At 39.3% G+C, this 7,672-nt stretch overlaps 1 long non-coding RNA gene across 1 annotated transcript; it reads right to left on the minus strand.

The window, feature by feature from the left end:
* Positions 1-2,232: 2,232 nt before the first annotated feature.
* On the minus strand, positions 2,233-4,783 carry LOC121306616. The gene is made up of 4 exons (XR_005948225.1): positions 4,681-4,783; positions 3,540-3,605; positions 2,934-3,035; positions 2,233-2,272 (listed from the first exon to the last, which is right to left on the minus strand). It is a non-coding gene; the product is annotated as an uncharacterized LOC121306616 (long non-coding RNA).
* Positions 4,784-7,672: the final 2,889 nt, after the last annotated feature.

The following is a 7,672-nucleotide window of genomic DNA, read 5'->3' on the forward strand; positions in this document are numbered from 1 at the left end:
CTTCAAATGTAATAGGAACCAAGTTCTGACCTAGCAGTTTAATTAAAAAAAAAAAAAAAAAAAAAAATCCTAAATTCTACCGATCATAAATCAAAAAGAGACATCTATGAAAGCGATGGAGTTTCAATAGCGCTCTCAACGTCGTTTCTTACGTGTCCCCTGCCTCGAAACACCGCCCTCTAGTGGATGTAAGTAATACTACATTGTTCAGTGTGTTGCTCAGAAACACCGCCCTCTAGTGGGTGTAAGGAATACTACATTGTTCAGTGTGTTGCTCAGAAACACCGCCCTCTAGTGGATGTAAGTAATACTACATTGTTCAGTGTGTTGCTCAGAAACACCGCCCTCTAGTGGATGTAAGGAGTACTACAGTGTTCAGTGTGTTGCTCAGAAACACCGCCCTCTAGTGGGTGTAAGGAATACTACATTGTTCAGTGTGTTGCTCAGAAACACCGCCCTCTAGTGGATGTAAGTAATACTACATTGTTCAGTGTGTTGCTCAGAAACACCGCCCTCTAGTGGATGTAAGGAATACTACATTGTAGCAGTGTTTTGCAAGGGACACGTTCAAGGTTGCAGTCCGCTGAAGCAACTGTAGTAATGCCACATTTCCAGCTGCACCATGAAACCAGTGCGTAAAACGCAGTCTCATCGCGTTCCCAGTATCACGCTGGGGCCGGTTCCACCTGCGGTCTACAATCCAATCTGCAATCGTCGCACACAAGTCAAACCTGTAATGGAAATGAACGAGTCTGATTCAGGCTCAGGTCACACGGCTTTTATGGTTGTAATTCAAATCCTTTTAAAACTAGAATTTCTGAAGTGAGGTGGTTTCACCACTAGGGGGTGTGGACATGCAATCTCAGTCTGCAACTGAATTAGTTTAGAGGCAATAGTAATATAAAACAGGTCGGGTTTTCAACAAGATCAAGTGTTTTATTTGAAATCTTCTCCTTCTTCTCCTCCTCCTCCTCCTCTTTTAAAAATACGCAGAGATTTAATGACCTGATCAGTTTCAGAAACTATTTTGGAAAATACGGATTTAATGAAAGATTTTCAGAGCATAAACTTTTGGCCCTTTCAAGTTGGAGCTGTGACAGTAGAAAGACAAATCTTGGTTTCTCTCCGAACTTAGGCCGAAAAGAGACTTAATAATAAATTATTATTATTATTATTATTATTATTATTATTATTATTATTATTATTATTTATTATTTGCGTTTGTTTCAATAAGTTCCACTAGGGGCGCACCTGGGGGTGTAGTTTGCAGTGCACTGCTGTCATTGGTGGACTGGGACCCCAGTGCGCTAACTATCCCCTTCCCTAATGATCTTCAGTGGAAATTCAGACTGGAGTGACCCTCACCTCAGTACTACCACTTAAAAAAAAAAAAAAAAAAAAAAAAAGGACAAGAGTCAGGTTTATTTTTAAATTGTATTGAAAAAAAAGGACGTATTAAAATATTAATTTGTGAGGAAAAGTATATATAGATATATTATTAACAGTTAAATATTAAACAAGAATTGAAATAGAAATGTAGACAGAGCAACTCAAACTGATAGTAGGAGACTAGACTAGGATGTCCTGAAGATACAGAAACATATAGTATTTTGTATTTCTATAGTGAACTACACACCAATATGGGGGAAAGATATATCATATACAATATATATATATATATATATATAATATATATATATAATATATATATATATATATATATAATATATCAAGTAATATAATTCAAAAATATATAATTTTAAAACAAAGCAATATATATATATATATATATATATATAATATATATATATATATATCTATATATATATATTTTGCCGCTTAAAAACAATTGTACAGCGGATTCATCATGAATTATTTAGAATCTAAATGAACATTTTGCTACTTCTGTTTTCTAGGGTAATAAAGCAAACATAGCCCCTGTGTTTCCATTCAGACTCACTATTTCAAGATACATTTATGACTCGTTTTCCACACAGAGAGACATCGGCTGTATGGTGGCGCTGTATTTAACGATCGAATCATATAACTTAGAAGTTTCTCCATTGAAATGAAGACAGTGCTATATATGTCTTATTAAAAATGAAAATGAATATTCAAATCAGATTTTTTTTTCCCCTGCACTCCTGTGATTGGTCAGTAGAGGAGGAAGCCCCGCCCCTTCACCGGGCCAGTGGGATGGGTATTGGTGGATTGGTGTTTATTATTTTTTTGCACATCTTTTGCAGGTCCTGTCGGAGTATGCTATGCAGCTCTGCGGAGAGAGAGAGAGAGAGAGAGAGAGAGAGAGAGAGAGAGAGAGAGAGAGAGAGAGAGAGAGAGGAGAGAATGTCAGTCTTAATCTTAGTTGACAAAGATAGCTATCCGATACAGCATAGACACCAAGATAACTCTATCCAATACATCTCTCCCTACACCCCCACCTGACCTCTCCGCTCCGCCTGCACTAGGACACTGGCTGTACCTCCTCTCCGCTCCCCTTCCTCCAGAGCCTGCTCCTTCTCCACCCTCGCCCCACAGTGGAGGAAGGACCTTCCTACAGATCTCAGCCCAGTCCCTGATCACCTTCTGGTGCCTCCTCAAGACACACCTCTTCAGACAACACCTGTACAACTCAACTCGTCCCTTCTGGACAATATAGCACTGTCAATAAAGCCCTTTAACTTGCACTGGTCCGCTCCCTAGTTTACTGTGTTCAATCCTGCATTGAACCCAGTCTGTACTGTCTTGAATTTCACCTGCACTTGTATCTAACCCTGATGTAACTATCAATACTGCTATCTGCTCTTGAACTGGGTATACTAGTTTTTTTTAGCATGCTTTACCACACCTCTTTGTGCTTTCACTGTGCTTGACTACACCTTGCTCTGCTTTTACTGCGGGACACTTCTGTAAGGGCTGGGCTGATCGCTCACCATGCCTGTGCTTCTTGCAAAGACATTCCATCATTTTGATCTTCTCTTGACTGGACCGCGGCAGGAGTGTCTTTCGACATGAAAGCTGCTTATTGGACAACACTGGAGAGAGAGAGAGAGAGAGAGAGAGAGAGAGAGAGAGAGAGAGAGAGAGAGAGAGAGAGAGAGAGAGAATGAGAGGGGGCAGAGAGAGAGGGAGGGAGGCAGAGAGAGCAAGAGAGATACACAGAGAGCAAGAGAGAGAAAGGGGACAGAGAGAGAGAGAGAGGGAGGTAAAACAAAAAAATCAATTTACATTTTTTTTCATAAGGAAGCATTTTATCATACTGAAAAAAGCTATACAAAATAAAACCTAATCTGCATTTTCACTTTGTCCTTTTTTTCAATTTTATTGATGGTTGTATTTTTACAAAACTGGCTTTGCACCTTACATTTGTTTTTGTTTTGTTTTTTAATTAAACCGTGTTATTTGTATTATCTTAGTTCTGCTATTTTTAAAATTAAAGCCACATTTTTAATCTGTGAACAGGTGCTCTGCTGGTAGCACATTCCTACAGGGAAGGGAGTTTTGAAGTGGGCTCAGTTTGAGATTGAGTGCAAACTCACCCTTACAGCTGCACTCGTTTTTGCGATCAAGCCACTGCAGGGGTTGTGTTCGCTTCGCGCACTCAACTAGAGAGAGAGAGAGAGAGAGAGAGAGAGAGAGAGAGAGAGAGAGAGAGAGAGAGAATGAATGATACGTTTGCTAAAATATCTTTCTGGTTTGTGGAGTTTATTTTTTCCCATATTGATCCAGTGGGGTGCTAGCCCCAGGCTATACACGATACACGATCTGTCTCCTTTCCCTTAGCCTTCACATCACCCCCATTCTTAAGAAGCCTTCTCTCAAACTCAACCTCTCTAAATCTGACCTTCCCTACTTCTCTTTTGCTTCATTGTGACCCTCCATCTCAGTCTCTCTTGCATCTCTTTCTCTCTCTCCCCATCACCTTCTGCTAAAAACTGCACTTGTAGCTCTCTGGATCCGCCCCTCCTGCTCTGCGCTGGACTCGCCTGACCTCAGCACCACGTTACTGGATCCTCAGCTGATGCGCTACCCTTGCACTGACTAATCTGTGCACGGTAGAGATAAACTCGCTGTGATACGACACTATGTTGCATCCCATAGTCATTTTTCAATTCTAACATAAGATCATCCATGCAATTTACTGTAAACGACACTGCCTGTATAAATATTTATAATTTGCAACGTAACATTGGGATACTGCCCTGTAACACTTGTAAGTTTCTGGGATACCTAATTTCAACTTTCACAGTAAAATAATATTATTTTTTTTTATTTTATTATTATTATTATTATTATGGTGATAGACATCTAAACAGTTACAAACAAACAGAACATGCCGTCCCCTGCAGTATCAGTTAGTATAGCACAGAACAATATAGCACAGCACAGTATAGCGATATAGTCATACTATAGTACAATTTAATGCAAAATGCTATAGTTTAACAGAGCACAGCATAGTGTGGTATACTGTATTTCAGTTTGCAGTGTAGAACAGTATCCTAGAGTGAAGTGCAGTATAGTTCAGCACTGTATAGTATATTACCATATACATGTAGTATAGTAAAGAACAGTACAGCACAGTAAAGTCAAATATAGTAAAGCACAGTAAAAAACAGTATAGTGCATTCAATTGTAGTTTCGCAGAGCTGCTCCTATGAGGGAGGGAGCGAGGAGTCTCACCTGTATGATCAGAGCAAACCGCTGCGAGAACGACCATCAGCAACAACACAGAGCGCAGCTTCGACATGATGGGGAACCCGTGGAGCAGCACAATGCCCCTTCACACCCTGCCGTCCTCTTTAATAGACCCCACTGCCCATGGGACGCCCGCCCCCAGTGACAGCGAGGCACTGGAGTCTATCTGCCTCCTGATCCAGAGAGAGAGACTGCAGTCAGAGCCCCCTCTCCTCTCCATGCTGGCTTCACATCGTTTACATTCCTCTCTCTGCCAGAGATAAGCTGAGACAAGCTGCGGGGTGCACATTTTGTTTTGAGATACCGTGATATCAAGGTTTTAAAAACAAAGTTTGGGAACCAGAAGAAGCCGTTTGGCCCATCTAGGCTCGGCAACCTTCCTAGCTCCCCAATCACCCGACTCTGGGATTTCACTGCATCTGGATCTTTCTGAAAGTGTCTGAGATACTGCACCTGGTGGGTGTCTCCATGCATTTATAACTCACTCTCTGCATAAAAGGGCTTCCTAACATCTCTCCTAAGCTGTTTCTCAGCTTCCATTTCTGCCCTCTCGTCCTCCTCTGTGTGATTAGGGATAGACTTGGGTTACCAGCTAGGAGTTCAGGAACTTTAACAAAAGCTGAAGAGCTGACTAGTGTAATCTTGTTCACCATTAACACGAGTTCTCATACGTTTGTTTTGCACAATCAAAGCTGTCTGTTTATTGCTATAATTGAATAACGTAATTTGCTGTTAAAATAGATTGTGATATGGAATACTTATACAGCGTGTGATTATTTTTTTTCATCGGTGCTTAAACTTGAAAGAGTCAATGCCCTGAAGTAACTCACATAACCAAATGCGGGTGTCCTGAATATTCTTCAATCCTACAGCGTCGGTCAAGTGAAATTGCAAACAGTACTGTAGTGTACTGTACATTGATGCTTTAACACATATAATTCTACTTGTTCGTAAGCATTTCATAATGTATACATATGCAGTATACATTTATCCATTGTGAAATTATGATGGCATACACATTAAAGCTTATTAACCAAGTTTAACACTGTAGAGTAAGGAATTCATTTAACTTAAATTCCATATCTAACGAATTCATTAACTTAAATTCATATCTAACTAATTGTTTTCTATCATACCAAAAGGGGGGGTGGAGATGGGGGGGGGGGGGGGGCGGCGGGTAGAGGGATGCAACTTCAGTCGATCAGAGACTTACAACCACATCACAAATCATGTACATGACTATAAGTCAGTAGGACAGGTACCACAAGCATATGAATCACAATACTTGCCCTTGCATTTTATAGTTGTTCATAGATTTATACTTATTAGTTTAAGATTCAGGAAAGCATAGAGAATATTTTAAGTATGCACATTAGTGTACATGAAGCCCAGTCTATTTCATATATTTTCACTGCAACGTCTATTACAGCATGGACCAATAGAATGATTGGCACTCAATTAATTATATTTGCAGGATGATTATCTTTTTTGGGAAACCGTTATACTCAGTGAAGAAGGGATCTGAGTTAGGGTTAAATGATATATACCTTGAATTTAAAAAAAAAAAACAGGTTAAAAAAAAACTGCTTTGAAGATAAGCGAAGGAGAATGGAGGCATATCACAAGTAAAGGTTTTGATATACCTGCATTCAACTGCAGGTCATTTTAAACTGCCAGTTACAAAAATATCTATTTTGTAAGCTTGGCAAAACAGGCATTAAAAGAGTTAATGTTCTTGAAATGAAACCGCGAGGAGCACTAAAGGACAAGGATAGTTCTTTGGACCAGTTGAAAAGCACACAAAAAAGCAATTACACAGTATAGGCAGCACAATGCAAAACCACTCTGCTGGGAATATGGCACAAGAATGTGGTGCCTTCCTTTGTTCTCTGTTCTTAGGCCAGTTGGTTGTAGAAATAAACTATATATTTTTTTTACAGTTTTTTGTTGGCTGTATGTAATTTGTTACACAATCCCTCTCATTGCATATGCACAGTGATTGGTGGATTTGGGTTGATACACCCACCTGGCTCTAAAGATACAATTATGAAACAGAAATGTTCAGTAAGAGAGCCTCTTCAGTGCATGTAGGCTTACTCCAAAGCCTGCCAAAGTTATTGCTACTCAAATATTTTGTAATAATGTGTACTTAGCTTGCTACCAGTTATTTCAGTGAGATCATTTAGATAAGAAAAGGACCAAAGTTACAAAGTTTTAGATTTCCTCCAGTCTAAAGTTTGTACCATTTCTACTAAAAAACCATAGAATTGCACATCGACAATGATTTTTATTCCCTTTGCAAAAAAACCTGATGCCAATTTTTCACATTCGCAAAAGCCTAGTAAATCAGGTCCATTTGAACACATTTTACAGATAGGTTAAATAAAATAATACAATAAAATAATTGCTGTATGGTTGACACTGAAAATATGCCCTCTCATGTTGTAGTCATGCTTTAGTGCAGCTGTGCTATTATGATCCACAACACAAAATAACCCCATTGGACAACGTTCCTTTTCTTAAGTTCCTTGACCTGAATTAACAGAAAGGATTACCAAGATGCTATGTGTTTCACTGAAAGGAAAGAAAAAGGAAGACAGTCTTCATGCAGGACCTGTAGGCACTCTCATACCCCATCAACAAGTGTGGTCAGTAGAACCTCTGATAAATAGCAATGGGTAGGCTTGGTAATACTCATCCCCTTAAAAATCTTAAGTCAGAACTGAATATGCCTTACATCTGGCACCTTATCATGGCAATCCTACATACTGGATCTGCCTAGACATGCACATGTATTATAGCTTCAGGAGGTGTCCTAATTTACAGTATATACAGTAGAATATGTACAGTATCTACAGTATCTTTGTAGCTCCAAAAATAACTTCACACTGTGAGTAGTGTGCATAGATAGATAACTCGAATACAAATTAACCCATAAGTTAAAAAAACTGATCAGTATAACCATGCACAAGTTTTT

This window comes from Polyodon spathula, chromosome 48 (assembly GCF_017654505.1).
Source record: "Polyodon spathula isolate WHYD16114869_AA chromosome 48, ASM1765450v1, whole genome shotgun sequence".
In the NCBI taxonomy this organism is placed as follows: Eukaryota; Metazoa; Chordata; class Actinopteri; order Acipenseriformes; family Polyodontidae; genus Polyodon; species Polyodon spathula.